Source organism: Helianthus annuus, chromosome 12 (genome assembly GCF_002127325.2).
Source record: "Helianthus annuus cultivar XRQ/B chromosome 12, HanXRQr2.0-SUNRISE, whole genome shotgun sequence".
Classification (NCBI taxonomy): Eukaryota; Viridiplantae; Streptophyta; class Magnoliopsida; order Asterales; family Asteraceae; genus Helianthus; species Helianthus annuus.
The window spans coordinates 11,081,132-11,102,944 of record NC_035444.2 but is presented as its reverse complement, the minus strand read 5'-3'; the positions used below and the strand labels follow the sequence as shown (position 1 = coordinate 11,102,944).

General features: G+C 32.3%; 2 long non-coding RNA genes across 3 annotated transcripts; one reads left to right on the top strand and one right to left on the bottom strand.

Annotated features, from left to right (window-relative positions):
* The first annotated feature begins 16,576 nt into the window (after positions 1-16,576).
* Positions 16,577-16,871, top strand: LOC110896385. 2 transcript variants are annotated; one of them, XR_002567875.1, is made up of 3 exons: positions 16,577-16,617; positions 16,695-16,748; positions 16,842-16,871. It is a non-coding gene; the product is annotated as an uncharacterized LOC110896385 (long non-coding RNA). The 2 variants fall into 2 exon arrangements; XR_002567874.2 differs by having other exon boundaries at positions 16,845-16,862.
* A 2,493-nt stretch (positions 16,872-19,364) lies between these two features.
* On the bottom strand, positions 19,365-20,910 carry LOC110896384. Its single transcript, XR_002567873.1, has 3 exons — positions 20,670-20,910; positions 20,428-20,570; positions 19,365-19,492 (listed from the first exon to the last, which is right to left on the bottom strand). It is a non-coding gene; the product is annotated as an uncharacterized LOC110896384 (long non-coding RNA).
* Between the last annotated feature and the right edge of the window lie 903 nt (positions 20,911-21,813).

The window sequence follows — 21,813 nt, the reverse complement described above, 5'->3', positions numbered from 1 at the left end:
GTAAAAAAAAAAATGTCAATAAAATAAATTGAAACTTCAAAAGGTGAGACATAATATGGGTTGTCATTGTGTGAGGTGTGAAATATAAACTACAGTTAAAACTCAAAATTATATTAAGTGGAACTGGTAGGGGTCTAAGTTTGTTCACAAACACTTTTTCGTTCATTACTTTTCAAATTTTTAATAAACTAGGATTACGATCCGCCGTAATGCGGCAGGGATTCTTTATTTATGACTAAGTCGATCTACGATACACACGTTATGTTAAATTTGTCACAAGGGGTAAAAATAGACGATGTAAAAATGTTCACCCACACACGTACGTTGCGTCGTGTTAACTCGCAAAATTTAGAACGAAACGTAAAAACGTTAAGCCAAAGACACAGCTGTGATGTGCTAAGTCACAAAATTTAGAACCAAGCATAGAGTGAAAAATTTGCGAAAAAATAGAAACTATAAATGACCAAAGTTGAAAGTAAAAAAAGTTATGAGATAGATTGCAAAAGATAAAAAGTTTTGGGTTAAAAGTAAAAAAAACAAATAGTTTTGGGTGAAAAGTAATTTATGAAATAATTTTGGGTGAAAAGTAAAAAAAAAAAAAAAACATTTTTTTTGAAACCCCCAAAAGCCAACGTTACGACAACAATATGCATTACAATTTTTTCTTTGAAAACCCCCAAAGCACACCTCGCGTTGCGGCGGGGCGTAAAACGGTGTCAAATAGTACTAATGTCACACAACCGTCATCAACAACCAACACTGACTTGACCTATAATATGCGTATTGCGACGAACCTGTCAAACATGGAAAAATAGAGGTAAAAACGTTGAACCACACATGCACGTTGCGTCGTATTAACTCAAAAAATTTAGAACTATACGTAAAACGAAAATTTGCGAAAGATGAAAAGTATAAGTGACAAAAGTTGTGAAGTTAAATTGCAAATAATGAAAAGTTTTGGGTTAAAATTAAAAAAAACAAATTATGTAGGGTTAAAATTGGAAAAGGTACAAACCTTTGGGTTAAAACTAAGAAATCAAGTTTTTTTTTTTTGAAAAACTCATAAAGCACAACTTACAACTAATAATGCACAAAAAGTTTGCAAAGTTATATAGGTTTTAATGTGTTGAATATAAGAAACAATAAGAAATCTAAGTATTGACGATTTTTCAAATAATTTAAAAGGTTTTATATATTCATACATTTTGGGGATTTTTGTATTTGTATTAATTCAAGTTAATCCTTTCCATTTATTCATTTAGCTCGTTAAATAGGGGCTACTAAATGTATCCTCTCTTGTTACTTTTTATACCCCTTTCCATACAATTACATTTAAACTTGTCATATTTACTCCCTAAACAAGTCATATTTTTTTAAAAGTACTCTTTTTTGTTACAAAACAAATTCAAAGGTGTAAAAATATATTATAAACGGTTTTTTTTTAAACTGTTTATTTTATTATGTTTGATTAAAAAAACCATATTTGTTTAAAAAATTTTCAGATATTTTTTACACTTTCTCAAATAGTATTTTGATTATGTTTTCTTTTATTGAACATCTTTACAAATTACTAATAATGTTTTTCATATAAAAACAAAAATAAAAAAGTTTTGAATTTTATTTTTGAAAAAGTCTACATTATATTTTTTTCCTCGTCTAGTTTATATTTTAAATGTCTTATATTTATTATTCTTAATATTTAAAAATGGTTTTTTTTATTTTGGAACGACTTGAAGTGGGTATCTGATGCATGGTCGAAAACCGATGATTATTCGTAATTAAGTTTATGCTTTTACGTGATTTTTGGTTTCGAATGACCTACTTTTGATTACAAAAAAATCCACATATATTTTTGAAATCAATCAGTTTAATATATTTTTTAAATGAAGAAGAGAAAAATATTTGTGAATCAACCCTGTCCATTTGTTTTGCTTTAGAAAAGTGTTCACTTCGATCCAAGTCTTAAACTGGTTTTAACTTCTTTATAACATAATCTTTACACTAATTAAATTTGAATTTATATAGATTGTGAATTTATAGTTTGATAAAATAATTGTAGTACCTATTGTTTATTTGTTCACTTACATAGATGGTTTGAATGATTAATATGTGCTAGGGCTATAAACTCTATATTAAAAGATTTTTTTTACTTTTTTGATAAATAAAAATTGTTAATTATTTTATAAACACGTCTAAAGTATTAAAAAATATAAAAGTAAGATCTTTACAATACAAACTAGACGAGGAAAAAACATAATATAGACTTTTTTCAAAAAGAAAGTTCAAAACTTTTTTTATTAATTTTATAAGAAAAAATGTTATTATTTATTTGTAGAGATGTTCAAATAAAAAAACATAATTAAAATACTATTTGAGAAAGTGTCTTTAAAATTTTAAAAAATATGATTTAAATAAAAATTAAAAAATAAATATTTAAAAAACGCCATTAATCTTTTTTTTACACTTTTGAATTTGTTTTGTAACAAAAAGAATATTTATTATAATGATGATTTGTATAGGGGGTAAATAGTAAAAGTTTTAATGTGATTTTATGGAGAGGGGGTATAAAAAGTAAGAAGAGGGGGTCTATTTAGCCTACCCCGTTAAATATAAATAATAACTGTTATTGGACAAAATATCCCTACTAGTTATCGAACAATTATATTTCTAAATAAATAAAAGTTATCATATCATTTTTTTGGTCTATTTCATAATTTATAGCAAAACTTGTCATAATCATCATATGTACTACGATTGTTGTCTAGTATATGGTGGTGGCATGTAACGTCATCATCGGCATTTAATTTAATAATTAATACAGTAATTAATTTTAAGAAGAGTCATGTTATGAATATTAGTTCACGGAGTCTACTCTAACAATATTTAGAGTGTTAACAATGACATGGCATGTTAACTAATATTGTAAATCACTCCCTCATTGTGTTAAATGATATTAAATGAGTTATGTGTTAACATGTTAACCCATTGTTAAGAGATTGAATTAATTATTCTTTTCTTTTTTAGACCAAAAACCACTAGAAAATAGGGTTATATGAAGTTAATGGGATTAAACCATTTCCTTAGAGTGTGGCAAAGTGAAATAGGGAAAAAAAAGATTGATGTGGTATTTAGATGAAGTTAACATAGGTTAAGGCCTTATGACGTCCAATATCTATAAAAATAGTGCATAAATGTGAACTTATCTATAATTATAAGGGTGGAATTAGTGACCATCATCACTACAATCCTCACATATCACACTCAATCGCCATTTGATATCTCACTCCATCATATTCCAACACATTTTACTCTAGCACACCTGTAATGGCTATCACCAATGTTTCTGTTTCAGAACCATACCGGACGTCGAACCGGCCTCCTTACTGTTTCACGGGTCTGACCGGTCGGATTGGACGTAAGAACCAAAAGGTGTTGTAAATATTATAAAAATTAATAGGCTTAAATCTGAAAAATATATAAAAAACGGTTCAACCCCTTTAAAAAACGGTTCGACCGACCGGTTTCCCCGTTCAACTTCCGGTTCAATGTTATTTCGGTCCGATACCTTGACACGGACCGGCCCATCCTGCGTTTTCCGGTCTGAAAACACTGGCTATCACTCATCGCTCACACTCATTACAACCAATCACAACTTAACACCTCAACATCAAAGTCAAACACACACCTCTTTTTCAAGGCTCTCACCATTCTCACGTCCCTACATCTTATTTTCACACTATTTTTCACTCTAAATATATCCATATATGTATAGAGAGTGATAGAGAAGAGGGATGCGTGAATATTAACTCCCCTTTTCAACCACGGGTCAACACTAAAATCAAACACACACACATTCCTTCATCACTACGCAATACCCGTCACTTGTTTGGCCTCCATCACATATGATAACACACTCACGGCGGTGTGCTATCGCTCATCACTCACCACAAGCTACACCAACCACCCTTAGTTGTATATGTTAAATTATACGTAAAATAAATAATTATGGAAAAATATCTATACCACATCCCTAGTTAAGTTATAAGACCATAGGTAATGGTTAATGCCCACTAAGGGGCATTTTTCACCACATCATCATCATAATGCCCTTTTAAAAAAGGTTTAATGGTTAATGCCCATTTCATTTATTACTTTCCATTATTTTTCTTCTCTTTGGGCATTATTATAGAAATGCTCCTCACTCTTCATGCCCCTATAATGCCCATGAGTAATGGTGTAAGGGCATTATCAAAATCTTTCATGTCCTTATAAAGCCCCATTACATATGGTCTAAGGAAAGATATTTGAGAAATATTAAATTAATATAAAACAATATATTTCCTACATAAGTTATTTAATACTATATTCCTAAATAAGGTTATTAGTAAGATTTTTCTGAAACAATCAAATTATGATGATTTTAAATCAACATATAGAAAAACAAATGACTATCTTTAATTTTGTTTTTTTTTTTTTGAACTTTAATATTTCCTGGTACGTGTACGTCTTTTGTATATATACTTCTTGAAAAACAATAATTTTTATGACTAAAAATCAATAGTAGTTGTCTAGTTGGTACAAAAAGTCCAAAAGTTCATTCTTTATCACACCATTTTCCGCCACATTAGACGGGCAAACTTTTCATGACACTATAACGTGTGGAATAACTGGAATTGCTCAAAACTAGTGGTGATTAAACCAAGTGATGCAACATTCCATTTTGATGAAATGTCTTCTATATCGGTCTATTTTTAATGGGTTATTGGATGTTATTATTCCCAATTATTGGGTATTGGTTGCTGCCACTTTCAACTATCACTTTGACTTCTATCACTCCCAATTAAACACTTAGTGTGTTGTGACACTCTGCATACGAACCTTTCTTAAAGTTTGACTTGTGTCCTTAGTGATATTAGGCTAACACTTTGTTAATTACTAATGACTACATGTGAATTTGGTCCTAAAAGACAAAAGGGGAGTCAAAAACCACTCAACAGGAGTGATACAATACACAAAGTGTTAAGTTAGGAATGGTGGAAGTCAAAGTGATAGTCGGGAGTGGCAGCGGCCAGTGGCGAAGCTTGACACGAATGACAGGGGGGTCGAAAATGTGTATACCAAAAAATTTCTATAGAACCGGGGGGTCGAAAACGTATATACCTAAAAATTTATATACGAAAACTACATATATAACACTACTGAGCGAAAAGTTCGGGGGGTCGGGCGCCCCCTCCCGCCCCTTCTATACTTTGCCCCTGGTGGCCAATACCGACTAGTTGGGGGTGATAAAATCCAATAACTCATTTTTAATCGTAGCACATGACGTTGATGATGATAATAACAACCATTGAATACGACATGACCATTTTATTGAGGTTTGTATATCCGTTTAAAAAGTAGTCTGTAGCAAAACTCAAGAACATACAATGATTCATAATAAAACTCTATTATAGAAAATACCATAAAGATGATAATAACAACCATTGAATAGGACATGACCATTTTATTGAGATTTGTATATCCGTTTAAAAAGTATTATGTAGCAAAAGTCAATTATTAAACACACTATAAAGAAGCAAGTTATATATGCATATATGTGTTGTAAGTTAGGCTTTGGGAGTTTTTCAAAAAAAAAAAATGGAAAATTTTCTTTTTAACCCTAAAGTTTTAATGTTTGACAATTTAAGTTTAAACTTCTAATTTTTGTTTTCTTTTAACCCTAAAGTTTTAATCTTTGACAATTTACCCTAAAGTTTTAATATTTGACAATTTAAGTTTAAAATTTTTAATCTTCGTTTCCTTTTTAACACTAAAGTTTTAATCTTTAACAATTTAACTTTAAAGTTTTAATTTTTGGTAAGTTAACCCATTTGATTAATTTGATTTTTTTACTTCTAATTCAAAAGTTTCCATCTTTTGCGATTTAACCACTTTGATTTTTTTTTTACTTATGTGTTGTAATCTTGACTTTGGAGGTTTTTTCAAAGAAAAAATGATTATACATATGGTTGTTGTAACCTTGGCTTTGGAGGTTTTTAAAAAAAAATTGATTTTTTTACTTTTCACCCAAAAGTATTTCATAAATTACTTTTAACCCAAAACTATTTGTTTTTTTTTTACTTTTAACACAAAACTTTTTATCTTTTGCAATCTATCCTCACAACTTTTTTTACTTTCAACTTTGGTCCTTTATAGTTTTCATTTTCCGCAAATTTTTCGCTATATGCTTCGTTCTAAATTTTGTGACTTAACACATCGCAACGTGCGTCTTTGGTTTAGCGTTTTTACGTTTCGTTCTAAATTTTGCGAGTTAACAAGACGCAGCGTGCGTGTGTGAGTGAACATTTTTACATCATCTACGTTTTTCCCGTTTGACGGGTTCAACATAACGTGCTTATCCTAAATCGATTTAGTTATAACTAAAGAATTCCCGCCGCATTGCGGCGGGTCGTAATTCTAGTTATTCATAATAAAGCTCTATTATAGAAAATAAATACCATAAAGGTCCATTTACATATGTGTATATATTTTTTATTTTTAAATTTAAGGTTATGTATATATTTTTTATTTTTAAATTTAAATTATAATAAAAGATTCCAATTAATATCAGGTGGCAACATCTTCTTCTCCCTTAATCAAGTTTCCCAACCAATATGATGATTAGCTTTAACTGTGTTACGATTTTTCTTAGTTTTTATGGTTTTTCTCGACGTGGTCGTATATATTTCGTTGAATTCAGAGTTGTATTCGCAATAAAATATCTTTTTTGATATCTTAAGCTATACCTAGTGAATGTATCATTCAGGTTTCGTAACAAACCGAACCAATACCAACCGAACAACACTGGTACGGGGTACTGGTATAGATATTCGTTTTTATGGTTTTTAATCAATTTAAAATATGTGGCGTTTGCTATGTCGAGTGTCGATATCAAGCTGGTACTGTAATGAACCGAAACGATACTGACCGAAATCCTGCCGCGAAGCGCGGAGAATCCCACTAGTAACGGGAGATGCATCCAGATTTACTTGGTCGTGTTTTGCCTATTTGTAAAGCAGGCTTTGAACATCAACGACAAGAAACATATGCTTTACCCTTTTCCCATTAACTACTTCCATCAATAAATTTGAACATCAACGACAAGATTGGCCCATTTAAGAAAAGTGTAACTGCTAAAATAGTTCTCTTATCTGTATTGTTTTAAGTTTTCATTGTGGATAATTGTATATAGATTTATATAATTTCAATCATTAACGTTTATAACATTTTTGTTATTTTAACATTTTTTTGTTATATCACGTAATACACGGGTTCTAATCTAGGGAAAAGATCAAATAGGAAGTTAATTTTCGCTAGGAAGGATAGGAAGCCAGAAGATTATGACATGTGGCAAATTTTAAAATAAAGAGAAAAAGGTATTTTAGTCAATCCAACTTCTTCTTCTTCCTTTTTCAAAACCCAGTAAATTCGAAAACCCACCATTTTCAAAACCTACCATCTTCAACTATTTCTTCACTTTCTATCTCAATAATCACTACATTATAGTGCGATTTTCATCACCAATCAATGATTCAGAACCCGATCAACGTGTTCTTCAGCTTTTTTTAAAGAAAACCCAGTTTAATTTCATAAAAAAAACTCGTTTTTCCGGTGATTTTGAAGATAATCACTCGATTCGTTCGATTCGAGCGTTGATAAGTGTTTCTATCATTCAAATTTCGTCAATTGATGAAGAAATCGGCTTCAATCCATGTAAGAAATTCTTTAATTTCATTTTCATGATCTGGGTGATTTAGTCATTGCGTTTTACGATCTTTGCGGGGGTCCGGGGGCAGCAGCCCCCGGTAGTGGGGTCCTAGGGGCGGCAGCCCCTGGCGGGGTCCAAGGGGCAGAGCCCCTGGCTGGGGTTGATAGACAATTCAGACAGTTCACAGTGACAGAAAACGCATCAGAAGAATTGCTGTACTAAAAACGCATCAGAAAAATTAATTTTCCAGAAATTGGCTCATTTCGAAGACAGTAATTCATAGACAATTCAGACAGTTCACAGTGACAGACAGTTTTATGTGTCCATTGCGTTTTAGAAATAAGAGAGTTTTATGTGGTTTCTGGCTATTGCGTTTTAGAAAAAAAAAACACATTTTTAAGTGTTTTTAGTCATTGCGTTTTAGGTAAAACACATTTTTAGGTGTTTTCAGTCCATTGCGTTTTAGAATGAGTCATTTTTAAATGTTTTCTGGCCATTGCGTTTTACATATAAGACATTTCTTTGTGTTTTTGGTGCATTGCGTTTTAGGTAAAACTTTTTATGTGTTTTCAGTCTATTGCGTTTTAGAAAACAGACATTTTAAGTGTATTCTGGCCATTGCGTTTTACAAATAAGTCATTTCTTTGTGTTTTTGGTGCATTGCGTTTTAGTAAAACACTTTTTATGTGTTTTCTGGCCATTGCGTTTTACAAATAAGACATTTCTATGTGTTTTCTGGTCATTGCGTTTTACAAATAAGTCATTTCTTTGTGTTTTTTGTGCATTGCGTTTTAGAAAAATGTTATTTTTTAGGTTTTTTTTTTTCATTGCGTTTTACGTGGTTTTTCTATTGCGTTTTACGCAACTGGGTTAATTTTTTTTTTAAATATAGCAATATTATACTCGTTTTAAAGATAAAAAAACGCTTGTTTTTTTGGTGCAATTTTTATAAAAAAATAATGTCGTATGAAAGAGTTATTAACGTTTAAAAAATGGGGGGGGGGAATTGGAGGAGAGAGAAACTATTGGCTTGAATTGACTAGAATGCCCTTGAACAAACTCACGCGCCTCTTTTCTTCCTTTTAATTTCCCTGATTTAATCTTAGCCCTTGATTAACTTAATGGATGGTCAAGATCACTTCCTATCCTTCCTAGCCAAATAAACTTTCTATTGTATCTCCACCCTCTAATCTAATGTATAATCTAAAGTTTACTTTAAATGATTACAATAAATTCTAACATATGTATATATTTTATCTAAGAGGACTCGGGGCACCCCCGTGATCACCATGTTTCACGCGTTAAAAAACAACGCAACACCACCGCCACACAATTCATAACGCGTGGAATTTTAAACGCGTTAAACCCAGCACGCGTGAAACTTTTGAGTTTTATAGGGTATGACTTGTACATTGTGCATTAATACTTGTATATTGGAATACCCATCACTAGTGATTCCACCCCTAGTCCATTTCTATCACTAGTGATGGAAATATGGTTGATGACATGGCATTTCCTGATTGGATAGTGGGAGTGATGGAATCCATCACTAGTGATTCCACCCCCAGTCCCCTAATATTTATTGCTAACACGTATAATGTAAAGTTTTTTGTTTTGTAAATTGTAAGTAGCGAAAAGCATCTTTGCAACTTAATATAAAATCATCAAATTGTGGTCCACCATTCTCGTCAACTTAGCAGCTAAAGCCAAAAACTTAATTAATTATTAACACATTTTACATCTTATGTATTAAATATAATCTCATCTATATTACTTGTATATTAAATTTAGCTCTACTTAGATGACAATCTTTATTTCTGTACTATTTTATTTGTTTCGTTAAAACATTCTTTCAACTTTAACCTCTTATTACTCACATCATATAACTTTAAACTATTATTACTCACATCATATATATTAGGTAATCTAAGATATATTTAAATTATAAAAAAAGTTTAATTTTAAAAAATAACATAGAGCACATATGGTGACAATCGACCATGCAAAGATTTAAACCTACACCCTACAATGATGACAACCATTAATGCGGCCACTAGACCATTAGGCTACGGGCCAGAATCATATAGTTTGTTATAGTCATTTGATTTTCTCTTTTAAAAATTGCCGTCATAAAAAATCTAATCGGTTGTCAACCAAAAAATTTGACACCAGGGCTTTAGCCTAAATATATATAAATCTTTCACATATTGTTGTCATTGAAAACCTAACTAAACAATGTTGGTTATTGGCTATCTTTTTATTAAAAGAATAAAACGAGTAAATTACGATTTTGGCCCCTATGATTATATCATATTTACCCTTTTAGCCCAAAAAGTAATCTTTTAACATCTGAGCCCTCAACGTCTTTTTTTCTAACCCTTTTGACCTCATCGTCTATTTTTCTAACCCTTTTGGCCCCTAAAAGTAAATGGATGGGGTTAGTGTTAGGAGCCAAAATGGTTAGAAAAAAAGATGTTGGGAACTCAGATGTTAAAAGAATTCTTTTTGGGCTAAAAGCCTAAAAAGGTAAAAGTTATATAACCACAGAAGCCAAAATCGTAAGTTACTAAAAAAAAACCCTCAAACTTGAATCCATTTTAGACCATAAATAGATTGAGTCGACTTAAAACTTACTCTTCCTTATTCTCTAACAATCAAGCAATTCTATGTTTATTTTTTGAGTAAACTGCCATTTTGGTCCCTGTGGTTTGGTCAATTTTGCCACTTTAGTCTAAAACTCAAACTTTTTGCATCTGGGTCCTTGTGGTTTCAGTTTTATTGCCGTTTGGGTCCAAAAATGAAATCATGTCATATTTGTCTTATAAAATCCTGTTATTTTGTCATTTTCCGCAGGAGCAAAATGATCATTTCTTTTTTATAAATAATACCATATTTTATAAGACAAATATGACCTGATTTGCCCCTGAGGAAAATGACAAAATTGCAGGATTTTATAAGACAAGTATGACCTGATTTCATTTTTGGACCAAAATGACAATAAAACTGCAACCACAGAGACCCAGATGCAAAAAGTTTGAGTTTTGGACTAAAGTGGCAAAAATAACCAGACCTCAGGGACCAAAATGACAGTTTACTCTTATTTTTTTAATGGCAATGCTACGTTTCGTAATCTTGTTCTTCACCATTATCATTCTTCCCCATAACGAGCAGTAGCACCAACAAACAACCAACTTTCTTCGTCATTTTCATCACTTATATTGCAAACTTCATCTTTGAGCAAAAAGAAATAATAAAAAGTAACCATTGACCAGAACGATTTTCAAATTAGGCAATCTCACGCGACCTTATCAAGCGCATGACGCGGCTTTTAAGCACGGGATACGTCTTTGAAACCCAATAAATAATAGACACGTGACTACCATGACTTTCAAAAGGGGCATGAGATGCGTCTGGAGTGGCGTGAGATGCGTCTGGAAGGGCATGGGATGCGTTTGGAGGTGCATGGGATGCGTCTGGGCCCACTTGCAACATTTGAAATGACACGTGTCCTTTTTTTATTGAGTGTTTGAAAGGTCTGTATATAGACGCATCCCATGCTTGATGTGCCATTCCAAAGATGCGTGAAATTGCTAAATTTAAAAATAGTTTTGATCAATGGATTATTTTTATAATTTTCCATATAAACACATATCTAAGATACAAAATCAAAGTAAAAGACAAAAGGAAAAAAACAAACCAAAAAAGACTGACCATGTCCAACTAAAAAGGTTATATAAAAATGAAAACAAATCTTGCACCAGTAACAGAAAATGTGGTCCTTAAAAATATCTATTTTTCCCTACTATAATCGTCTTTCTTTAATAATTATTCTCTAAAAGTAATTCATGTAAAAGTAAAATACACATTATTAATGGAGCATACTTTGGATTAATTCTATTTTAAGTAATATAGTTTTATTTTTTGTTACGCTTTTATCATTAACCTGAAAATAACAACATATATATTTTTAGATTTTCACTTATATACTATACTATTATATATTTTAACTAGGTTATAACCTCGTGTATTACACGGGTTAAGAAAATAAAATATCAAATAGTTAATAACGAAGATTTAACAATTATAAAACGATATTTTAAGACACTTTTCTGATATCCGAATAAAATTTTGTTTTATGTATGATCAAAACTTGTGATGTTTGTCAAGTTTATAAATATAAAAACATTTGAACCATCGATTAGAAGACAAACTATACCATCGACTTTCTCACGACGTGAACCCAAGTTTTATTTAAATAACAGTGGTCTTAATTTATTAGTTCTAAAAATATTGTTGAAATGTTTAGATTAGGCATATAGCAATTAGTCAATGTATTTTAAATATATTAAATAAATAAATTATTTGTTAAACAAGAAAATCGTTCCCTCCCCCTCGTTATGAAAATGCTCGATATTTGTTTCAATTATTAAGATATAATTTCTAATCTAGTAATTAATATAAAGAAGAAAATCGTTCCCTCCACCCTCGTTATGAAAATGCTCGATATTTGTTTTAATTATTAAGATATAATTTCTAACCTAGTAATTAATATAAATAAATAATAAGATAATTTATGGAACTTTATCCGTATTTTCTTAACATCTGAGCCCCCAACGTCTTTTTTTCTAACCCTTTTAGCCCCTAACACTAACCCCATCCATTAAATTTTAGGGGCTAAAATGGTTAGAAAAAAGACGTTTGGGGCCAAAAAGATTAGAAAAAAAGACGTTGGGGGCTCAGATGTTAAAAATTCTTTTAGGGCTAAAAGAGTAAAAGTGCTACAACCACATGGGCCAAAATCGTAATTTACTCTATTAGTTAAATAAATAATATTATTATAAATGAGAAGAAGATTAAACTAAATAATAATTATTCATAAAAAATAAACTAAATAATATTTAGTAGAAGAATTATTTATAATTAATTAGAAAATATTAAATTAAAATAATACTTATCTATAAAACATGACCTAATATGATGACAAGTGTCCCAAAATGGTTTCTTTTATTATATAGTATAGATATAGATTGTTGTACTAATTGAAATCATTCAACTTTAAACAAAAATTACTTTTTATTCTTAAAACAGTTATAAATTATCAAAATGACGTCAGGTATATTTTTAGATGGCTTATGTAACCCTTATAATTGTTTTTTTTTTGTTTTTTTTTTGTAAGATAAACTTAATTAAAATAGTTATCATATAATAAACTTTAAATATCTTTTGACTTTGATTAACAAAAGCTTGTTATAAAAAACTTTGAGGACAGCACTTTGAAAAGCTTGTTATAAGACAGCACTTTAAAAAACATATATTGATTTTAGCTCGACTCGGTCCACTAGTATATGTGATTTTTAAAGTTATTCACTTTTAAATATTGATCTGAAAAAACTAAAATCACTACTATAAAACTGATCATATGGACAACTCATCAGGATAGCAAAAACAAATAAAAAGATAATATAAAATAAAATAAAAACAAACAAACAAATATATAAATAAATATTCCAAGAAGTAAACTAAAACTAAATTTACAAATATTCGATTTTAATCAATGACGAATAGCAAATTAATTACTTAATTCAAATGTGTAACTTTTATTTAAAGAAAATTGATAATATAACCAATGACCACCCGCTTTTTTTTTTTTGAACGGTCAACAAATCAATCCCGAGCACTCTCGGGGCATCCACTGGACAAACGGAGTACTCCAAGAGTAACCCGAGTCGTCCACCACCAATTCCGGAGAAAACCCGCTAATCCACCCGCTCGTAGACACGACGGTAAAATTACCAATGCCTCACTCTTTTCTTGCATCAAATGATAATTGAACTTGAGTTTAAAGAATTCAAGTCTTCCTACCATTTGAGCTAGAGATCATTGGCAATGACACCAGATGTAAATATCTGTCTTCAAAAGCACTTTGTTTTGAAGTGAATTAAGTGGGACCAACATTTGTCTGTGGTTCAAACTATTAATTTGTCCATCCAAAACAATGGCAACATTTCGCTTGCATCCATTTTGAATTGTTTTTCTACTTGACTAGCTGGTGTGGAGCAACGCCTCCAGCCACCTCAGTTGGGTGACGCTCCCAACATCACACCACCACTGACATATGGGGCGCCATGCATTGCTTGGTCCATTCTCTAAGCATTTCGGAGCGTGCTAAGGAGGCTTTGAGGGGTATAATCATCGTCGGGTGCTGGTCTCTTTGGCGGCACAGGAATGAACACAAGTTCGCCGGCAGGTCCATCAAGATTGATTCTATTTGCAGCAAAGTGAAGGCGTTGAGCTATCCGTGGTTCGCCAATAGATCTAAATATAAGGACGTCTCTTGAGATATGTGGTGTAAATTTGATATTGTGTGATTGTCTTGTTTGGTTGGCTGCTCGTCTTAGGTTGGCGTTGTGTTTCTGATGATATTTACAGTTCAAAAAAAAAAAAAAAACTTGTAGACAGGTCGAAAATACTCTCAATTAATGTACCAAACTTGTTACACGAGATATAAAGATGGGAGAGAGAGTTATAAAACCTTCTTTACCTTCTTTTTCAAACTTTTTAAAAATGTAATTAATTTAAACAATAAAAGATAGATCAAGGAACAATAACTTTATGGCACTATTTTTTCAAACTTTTTTAAAATGTAATTAATTTAAACAATAAAAGATTAGATCAAGGAACAATAACTTTATGGCACTATAATTGAAAGTCTCCATCAACTGTTTATAAGTTAAGTTGATGTCCCTTTTATACAGATTTAAATAAAGTTGTTGTGACAATGTTGATGTATCTTTATCTCCTTTTTAAAGTGTATCAATATTCTTTTCCCTCGGTCTGGAATCGTCTTTGGTCACCCTGTCACACGATCATTCACCATTTTTACCATCACTTTGTCATCTAGGAGTCCTTCAAACGCATATGCATGTGCGTCATTTGAATCATTTATATCGTAAACAGACAAACAGTTTTCTAGAATCAACTATTTATAAGAAACATGTAATTTGCACTTACTGAAATTTGGCAATATATTCTACTATATATATATATATATATATATATATATATATATATATATAGGGCATGGATGTATAGAAAACTTATTTGTACTAAGAAAACCTAGGAAACCCAATCTATGACCATTGATCAAGATCATCCAATGGCTCATAAAATTTGAAACCTTTTTGAATTAAATTAAATACATGATAAAGTCAATAAAGTTAGTTCAAGGGCATATGGGTAAAATTACATATGATATGATTACATTTGTCCAAAAGAAGTCAAAGTAAGTACAAACCATATATTAAAATATCTCTTTCTCTCTCTTCTTTAATTGTCACCATCACCATCAAACCATCATCATTCTCTCTCTTTCTTCTTTCTTCTTTTTGAGAATTCAAAATATCTCATTCTCTCTCTTCATTCTTCTTCTTCTTCTGTAAATTCACCACCATCATCATCATCATCATCCATTCTCTCTCTCTCCATGTTTCAAAATAAACACCAAGAACACATACAAGTGTATGTGTGAGAGTTCAGGAGGTAGAGAGAGATTTAAGAGAGAAGTCTCGCCGGAGAAGAAGAAGTCTCGCCGGAGAAGAAGAAGTCACCACCATCATCATCATCATCATCCATTCGCCGGAGAAGAAGAAGTCTCGCCGGAGAAGAAGAAAAAGGTGCTACGGTGAATCGCGAAACAAGATAAAAACAAGGTGCGACGGTGAATCAAAATCCCTAGACATGAGAGCAACATTTCAGTTGTTATCATCCGGTAAAAGTCACCGGAAAATGGAAGAAAACAAGAAGCAAGTGCAGAAGCAGATTTGAAGATGAACATGAGAGAGAAGCAGATTTGAAGATGAACATGAGAGAGAAGCAGATTTAGAGAGAGGAACAACAATCTTCATCGTGTTCATCTCGAACACCAAGAACACACGCACAAGTATGTGAGAGAGAAGCATGTTTGAACCTAATTTACCTTGATTTTAGATAGAGAGACAACAATCTTCATCGTGTTCTCGAACACCAAGAACACACACACAAGTGTGTGAGAGAGAAGCAGGTTTGAACTAATTTACCTTGATTTTTTTTGTTAAGGTTGTTGTTAATATGTTTTTGTGTGCTCAAAGTGGTCTAGTAATGGTAAATGTTTAGTAGTTACAGGTTTTTGTTTTTTGTATTAAAATCATGTTTATGTAGTAATGATCTCGTTCATTTTATATATAAAAAGTAGTTCTTTTTGCTGCTACATATGTTGTAACAATGTTACACATGTTACTTATGTTAAAATCAGCCTTTTCTTGGACACAAAAGGAGCTACACATATGTAACACATGTTTGTAACGTGTGTTACACTAGAGGTTTTACTTAGTAACCTTTTTTTGTTAAGGCTGTTGTTAATATGTTTTTGTGTGCACAAAATGGTCTACTAATGGGTAAATGTTTATGTAGTTTACAGGTTTTTATTTTTGTATTAAAATCATTTTTTTTTTGATATTATCAGTTGTTCTTAGCTTACAAGTTGAAATGTTGAAATGTAATTTTAAATGGGTTGTTAGTTGAAATGTCTTGCTAGCATAATTAGCTACATATGTTGTAATAATGTTAAACTTGTTACCTATGTTAAAACCAGCCCTTTCTTGGACACAAAAAGGAGCTACACATATGTAACACATGTTTGTAACGTGTGTTACACTTAAGGGTAACACATCTAAAACAATTGTTGTGGGGAGTACAACTGTCCAGTCTAGAAAACAAAAATAAAAGCTATACGACGTCAAACAAATACGAAAGGTTGTGCTAACATATGTTACATGTTTGTTTAGTGCTTGTAGCGAGGGAGTTGGTTCTACCGGATAGTAGTTGTTTGAAGTGTATGGTAACTGTTTACATATGTAACCTTTTTTTGGGTGGTTTTGCTTAGTTTTTTTTTATGTGTGAAATGATGCAGATAAAAACTCAAAATTTGGGGAGTCTTCAAGTTCAGGGCATAATTGGGTAGAAGGTAACTAGTGTTAGTGATGTTACTACTATTGTTTTTTAATTAGTAAATTAAAAATACTGGACTGTAACTTGTGTTATTATGACTTGACCATAGCAGTTGCAGCCAAACGAGAAGGGATCTTGGTAGGAAGATGGAGAAACCGATGAAGAAGGGGAACAAGAAGTCGATGAAGGGCAGGTGGTGGGTACATTTGACGTTGTACAGAAGTAACCCTCTAGTGTAACACATGTTACAAACATGTGTTACATATGTTCAACCCCTTTGTTACCAAAAATCGGGGCTGCACATATGTAAGACATGTTTGTAACTTATGTTACACTAGAGGGTAGCACATGTATGATCATTTTTGGATCATTTGTATATATTTAAGTCTGTATAAACCTACAACATCGAAACCCCCAAAAAGGTTACACATGTTATGACAGAATGGGAAATGTGTAGTAGCGTTCAATACTGTTGTTTCACTCTATAGTGTGTAACATGTGTGACATGGCGTTTGTCAGCAAAACATATAACTTGTAAGGTGATACGGTTGTATCTTTAAAACATGTTTACCTATAAATACTTACATGTTACAGGTTGTATCTTTAAAACATGTTTAAACTGGAAACTAGAAACACTTACAAAATATAAAGCAGAGTTACACAAGACGTAACATGTGTAAACTGGAAACACTTGTGTAACATTTCGGTGTAACACATGTTACATGCTGTATCTTAAAAAACATGTTTACCTATAAGTACTTAAAAAATATAAAGCATAGTAGGAACACAACTTTTAAGGATGTTACACACGTTGTAAAGAAGATGTTACATGTGCACACACAATTAACATGTGTAACATGGCGACAAGTGTCATGTGTGATCTTTTTTTGTTACCCTAGGGTGCTAAACGTATTACAACGTTCATAACGCACGTAAACTTATACTAACATCCATCCCTATGTCCACAGATGATCTAGAACATACTTCACATTACCATCTTTGCGAGTCTTCTAATGGCACTAAATTGTGGACACCGAATGTCAACGAGCAATATCATCCTATTAATGTTAAATCATACGTCACACCGGAAGAACTTCTTGCCATGTATAAGACTTATGACCAATATGCTGGGTTCAATGTAAAAAATATACATTAATGCAGTTTTTGTATCTACTAATAACATTGTTAATAACAACTCTAGGTACATATGTAACATGAAGTGTATCGTTTGTCCCTTTAATTCGTTACGCTAGTCTCATATACTTATAGTTACATATATTACTTGTTTGTTCATTGATATGACATTTTGGATGACATAATGTTGTTACATATGTAATTTTACTAAGTTTAAATTGACACCAAAGGGACTGACATATGTAACACATGTTTATAACATATGTTACACTATGGGGCAACAAATGTAACACATGTATAGCTATCTTACACATGTTACATATGGTCTTCACAACAACATCCATCTTCACAACACATAGCAGCCAACCAAAAAACACACCATCGTCACCATGAAAACTTGATGATGCGTTTTAATCCTTCGGCGGGCTTCGCTTCTTGATAACCAACTTCATCTTGAACACAAAACATCTTTTCACCTGTGAACAAAAACAAGTAAACAAGTGTTACAAAGTTGATGTTTAAAAAAAACTGTTTTCATCCATTTGCAATAGAGACGTGTAAGTAGGTAAAAACCTGCTGTAACACGTGTTACATTTGATGTATCTTTACGTTGAGGAGGGGATTATAAAAAGAAAATGCACGTCTGAGTAAAAAGTTGTAACACGTGTTACAACGGTTGTTTACAGAACTTTCAAATAAGTAACAAGCCGGACGATAGCCAGTGGTACAAATGGATGTTTTGAAAAATCTAACACGTGTTGCGTTGGATGTATCTTCAAGCTGAAGATGGGATTATAAAAAGGAAAATGCACGTAAACTTATACTAACATCCATCCCTATGTCCACAGATGATCTAGAACATACTCCACATTACCATCTTTACGAGTCTTCTAATGGCACTAAATTATGGACACCGAATGTCAACAAGCAATACCATCCTATTAATGTTAAATCATATGTCACACTGAAAGAACTTCTTGCCATGTATAAGACTTATGACCAATAAGCTGGGTTCAATGTAAAAAATATACGTTAATGCAATTTTTTTATCTACTAATAACATTGTTAATAACAACTCTAGGTACATATGTAACATGAAGTGTATCGTTTGTCCCTTTAATTCGTTACGCTAGTCTCATATACTTATAGTTACATATATTACTTGTTTGTTCATTGATATGACATTTTGGATGACGTAATGTTGTTACATATGTAATTTTACTAAGTTTAAATTGACACCAAAGGGACTGACATATGTAACATATGTTACACTATGGGGCAACAAATGTAACACATGTATAGCCATCTTACACATGTTACATATAGGTGTTACATGTGTTACAACGTCAAGGTTACACATGTTACATATAGTTGTTGCATCCCAAAAAAAATTGCCGTCACATCAACATCCGTATTCATCCAAAAATGGGCATACTAACAATGAAAATGAAAATAAAAATGAATTTTATATCAATAGTTGTAATGCTTCTAGAAAATGGTCTTCACAACAACATCCATCTTCACAACACATAGCAGCCAACCAAAAAACACACCATCGTCACCACGAAAACCTGATGATGCGTTGTAATCCTTCGGCGGGCTTCGCTTCTTGATAACCATCTTCATCTTGAACACAAAACATTTTTTCACATGTGAACAAAATAAGTACATCAATATTAGTTTCTATAGTTAAAAACTTATTAATCTCCTATGTAACATGTGTAACGTGGCTATACATGTGTTACTTCTCTAGTGTAACACATGTTACAAACATGTGTTACATATGTGCAACCCCCCTTTGTGTCCAAAAAAGGGTTGGGGTAACTACAAGTAACTTGGGTAACGTTTACTACATATGTAGCTAATTATCCCACCAAAAAAACACGACTTTTTATTTGTAAAATAAACGAGATATTCCGAATAAATTATGAAGTTTATACATTCTAACATTTAACAACCAATCTTAAAAAAACGTTTTAACATTTAAACTTACTATTACATTAAGTAAAAACCTTTTGTAACACGTAAAAAACCTAACACGTGTTGCATTGGATGTATCTTCAAGCTGAAGATGGGATTATAAAAGGAAAATGCACAACACTAAAAAAGTTGTAACACGTGTTACAACGGTTGTTTTAAGAACTTTCAAATAAACAAGTGTTGCAAAGTGGATGTTTTTAAATAACTGTTTAAATCAACGTAATAGAGATGTGTAAGTAGGTAATTTTCTTTTGTAACACGTGTTACATTGGATGTATCTTTACGTTGAGGATGGGATTATAAAAAGGAAAATGCACAGCTGAGTAAAAAGATGTAACACGTGTTACAACGGTTGTTTTAAGAACTTTCAAATAAACAAGTGTTACACCGTGGATGTTTTAAAAAAACTGTTTTCATCCATTTGTAATAGAGACGTGCAAGTAGGTAAAAACCTGTTGTAACACGTGTTACATATGTGCAGCCCCGATTTTTTGTAACAAAGAGGTTGAACATATGTAACACATGTTTGTAACATGTGCTACACTGGAGGGTAACTTCTGTACAACATCAAAGGTACCCACCACTTGCCCTTCATCGACTTCTTGTTCCCATTCTTCATCGGTTTCTCCATCTACCTTCTTTCGTTATCGTTCTGTTTCTTTATCGTTCTGCTTTCGCTTATTAGCCAGCCTACCCGTCACGGACCTGGTCATTCTCCTCACTCCTGCAAATACAACAGCCATAGTAAATACATAATAACACAAGTAATATTTCCGGAGTTATTTAACACAACAAACAGGTACGAGATAGGTACACATGTTACCTGAAACTGTATTCTGCACCGAAACTACACAATCGTCAACAACTATCTTCTTTTCGTCAAGCAACACCCTCACTACAAAGTGTTACCTGAAACTGTATTCTGCACCGAAACTACACAATCACACTCTCTGATGCACTCGGGACGTTGCATTTTTTCTGCACACACCTTTCCACCCTACGCCTTCACATTTTAACAAAAAATGCCCACATTCAGCTAATCCGACACTAAAAACACAATCTCAATACTAAATCTAACAACATTACCAAACCAAACCGCTTAAACAGAGAAAAAATAACATTTGAACAGTCCTAAACAAACAATAATCACAAATTAAAAAAGACTGAAAAAAAACCAAAGAATCCAAACCAAATGACACCTAACCGAGTATAAAACCAGAGAATCCAAACCAAAATAAAACAAGAGAATCCAAAAAGACTGAACCATACTTGGACTGGATCACTAACCGGAAACCTGAACCGAGTCCCGATCTGTGGCTGACTCGAATCTGAACTGAGCTAAAATCAGAATCCCCACTCCGGTTGCCTATAACACCGTCGTCAGCACCGACGGTTCGTCGGAGAACCTCCATCGCTGTAGACGAAGGCTTGTAATCAGAATCCCCACTCCGGTTGCCTGTAACACCGTCGTCGGCACCGACGGTTCGTCGGAGAACCTCCACCGCTGTAGACGACGACTTGTCCGTCGTCCATCGTCGTCTTCTTCTCTCTCTTAAATCTCTCTCTCTACCTCCTGAACTCTCTCACACACACTTATGTGTGTTCTTGGTGTTTATTTTGAAACATGGAGAGAGAGAGAGAGAATGAATGATGATGATGATGGTGAATTTACAGAAGAAGAAGAAAGAGATAGAATGATATATTTTGAATTCTAAAAGAAGAAGAAAGAAGAAAGAGGGAGAATGAAATGATGGGTAATAAATGAGTTGATGGGATGGGGAAGAAAGTGAAATGATAGCTTGATCAAATGACCAATATGCCCTTTTAACATGTGTTTTAAAAAGATGATGTGGATCAATCTTGACCAAACAATTAAGGTTTGCCAAGTTTTCTTGATTAAATGGGTTTTCCATAGATACTTAGCCTATATATATATATATATATATATATATATATATATATAGGAC